The sequence below is a fragment of the Martes martes genome (assembly GCF_963455335.1).
Source record: "Martes martes genome assembly, chromosome: 10".
Lineage (NCBI taxonomy): Eukaryota > Metazoa > Chordata > Mammalia > Carnivora > Mustelidae > Martes > Martes martes.
The window spans coordinates 12660577-12664040 of record NC_137898.1 but is presented as its reverse complement, the minus strand read 5'-3'; positions in this window follow the sequence as shown (position 1 = coordinate 12664040).

The window sequence follows — 3464 nt, the reverse complement described above, 5'->3', positions numbered from 1 at the left end:
TTTGTGTTGAGTGGGCAAGTGCTGATTGGTTGACCTTGGCCTTCTTTTCCCGCAGAGCCGACCATTGAAACTTAACCAAGTTCTGGTTTGCTGACATGGGCTTAGCATGAGCAGGTCCATCTTGGGCCTCATGCGGTTACTTTCCCGGCGGACACAGGGACTCCTTCCGATCTCATATACAGACATGTCCTGGGAGAAAACTGCAAAATAATTCAAAAGGTCTGACTGAGCTCAAATGTAAGGAAAGGAAATCTGGAAGAGGCAGAACGGAAGAATCTCTTCAAAGCCGGAAAAGTGAGTGGAGCTTGAACAGTGGTTCCGAGGGGAAGGAGACTGGATCACGTTTTCACAGTGGAGGCCTGGAGCTGCAAAGGCCACCCTGGGGGGCGGGTCTGGGCTGCAGGCCGGGCAGGTAGAGCGCTGGAACCAGCTTCAGGAGCAGTAAATCTGGCTGTCACGGTGGCTGGCCTCTGTGGATAAAGGACATTGGGAGCAGCAGATAAAAGGTCATCCTTCCTGAGCTTCAGACGTGGAGGCCCTTCGGACACCCCATGCCCCCCAGGCTCTGGGCTGTGTTTGCTGCCTACAGCAAGTTCATATATGCATGCGTGGACATCCTGCTATGCGCCAGGTCTCATGTACTAGGGACTTAGAGTTTTTTATTTATTCATTTTTTGTTTGTTTGTTTTAAAGCTGCTGAGTGATTATCTGGGAATATTTCCAGCCAGAAAAAATTTGGAAAATTTTGGAATTTCTTCCCCTTAGCTGGTCGTGGCCTCAGCATTTTTCTGTCTTTTTCCATCCAAATCCCTGCAGGGTCTTTGAGCCAGGAGGAGTTGATTTCAGGATGTACTTGTGGGCAGAGGGAATGGGGAGGATTCCACCCATAAAGAGAGACTATAAATCTCTATCAAGGGTCCCAATCCTAGGCCTGGAGCCTTGACTAGGAATTTGTCCCCAGGGCTTGGGAATGTATGAATCCAAGTGAGGTGGTCAGTGTCACTGAGCTCCTTATCTGTCTCCCAGGAAGCAGATCTGAGTGAAAGGTTAGAGAATGGACGATGACACACAAGGCAGGGGTCACAGGGCCTCGTGGAGCTAAGTCTTGAGTTAAGCAAGTGGTGAGCAAATTGGGCTGCCGGGAAAGGAGCAGGGCATGTAAGGCCTGTGTGGACGTGGACGCAGCCGACGCTGGGATGATAAATCTACCTGTAGGGTGGGGTTAGGCTAATTTACACCCTCAAGATTTATAACCTTCTTCCTGACAGGGGAGCGCAATGTCTGAGATCCAAGTCTATGAAAAGGGCCTTCCCTGAGCCAGTCACCCAGCAAGACAAGGCTGATTTTCCTCAGGATCCTTCTTACCTTCTGACCTGAAACTTGTGTTTAAAAAAAAAAAAGAAGAAGAAGAAGAAGGCTCCCAAATGGAGTCACTTGCTCTCAGGATAGCAAACCAAGACTTAATGGCAGGATGTGACCTTTCACCTTGTCAGTCTGGAAAGATAGACCCCTCACTTTCCCCAAAAGTCTCCCCCCATGTCTGCCTGTAAAAGCCTTCCATTTTGTGTAATTCCTCAGACGGGATGGTGCCAATTCATGAATTATTGAATGAAACCAATTAGAGCTCGCCCCACCCCAAAAAGGTTGAACTTCTAGAAACAGAGAGTAGAATGGGACTTTGGGGTGGGGGAAGTGGCTGGGGGGGGGAGTCAGGGAGATGTGAGTCAAAGGGTGTAACACTTGCTCTGAGAGGGTGAGTCCTGGAATGTAATGCACAGCATTGTGACTACTGTCAACAATACTGAGTTATATAGTTGAAAGTTGCTAAGAGACCAGATCTTAAATGTTCTCACCACAAACAAGAAACGATAATTGAGTGTTGCGGTCGTGTTAGCCAATGCCGCAGCGGTAATCATATCACATATGTAAATATGTGTAAATATATCAAATCAACACATTGCTCATCTTAAACTCACAGTGTTACGTGTCAGTTACGTCTTAATTTAAGAGAAAACCTTATTAAAGAAAAACAAAACAAAACAACCCAAACCCAAGCATCTTCTTGGAGACTATGGCCTTACTGTGTAGCTCAGGTCTTGGCCTCTGGAAGCCCCTTGCTGCTGGGAAAAGGCCAGGGGTGAACCTCACCCGTTTGGCCCCACACTGTCCAATATGGCGGCCGTTAGCTGCACGAGGCTGTTGAACACTTGAGACGTGGTCGGTCCACACTGAGGTACGTGGTAAGGGCTTAAAGGTACACTTCAGGTGTCGAAGACTCAGTATGAAAAAAAGAACGTGAACTATCTCACTGCTAATTTAAAACTATTGGTTGCATGTTAAAGTGACTATTTTTGATATATTGGGTTAAGTAAAACATATTACTGGAATGTTTCACTAGTTACTTTCGTCAAAACACTGAAGTTCATGGGGCACGTGGCTGGCTCAGCTGAAGGAGTTCGGAACGCTCAGATCTCGGGGGTTGCGAGTTGGAGCCCCGAGTTAGATGTAGAGATTACTAAAACAATAACAACAACAACAACAAAACTGCGAAAAGAGCTCAACTGAGTAAATGTGAACGTCTATTGAGTGATTCATGACTGGGGCTGCAGCCCATCTAGCAAGCAGAGGGTAGCTCTGAGGAGCTATTAAAAAAAAAAAAAAGCAGGAAGTTGTTTGGAAAAGAAAGGGTTGTTTCAGGCAAGGTCCCCTTTGCTTAGGGGGAAGCACAGGGTCTGATCATGCAGATGACCTTGGGGGATGGAGAGGGCCCCTGTAACAGATTATCTCCCTGGTGCTGACCAGAAAACCCCAATTGACCTGGGAGTTTGAAACCCAGTTAGGTTAGGGAGTAAGCCCTGGTTTGGTGAGTTGGCCCAAGTGACCCCATTTTGGGCCCGTGATTTTCTTTTTGACACTTAAATTTTTTACAAAAATAGCTGGTTCTGGGAACTTGGTTCCTTCTCTGTGGTCATTACTTACTCCTTCTCACCCACTGGGCTGAAAGGAGCAGCAGTAGAGCTTCGATGGAATTAGGACCTCAGGGATAACCTCCAGGAACGGCTGCCAGAGAGGGGAGGAGGAAGATTGAGGTGTCCGTCTAGTCTTGTGTTCTGTGCAAGCAAGGGAGGGGAGCTAGCAAGGCTGGCGAGTCCAGGCTCTCAACCCTGAGACCCTGAGGATTCCTCCCTACCCCAGGGACATTTGGCCGTGTCTGGACACATATTTGTTCACACAACTGGAAGTAGGGGGTGGTGTGCTAGGGACAGGACACCCCCCCACCCCCCCACCCTGCCTCCAAACAAAGAATTAACCAGCCCCAAATGTTAATGGTGTCCAGGTTGAGAAATCCTAGCCTGCGCCTAGGACAGGGGTCAGGACATCCTTGCACAGGAGTCTGGAGGGAGGCTGTCGACGCTGACTCAGCGGAGGAATCTAGTCTACCCTCTTCCATTCCCTGGCTCTTT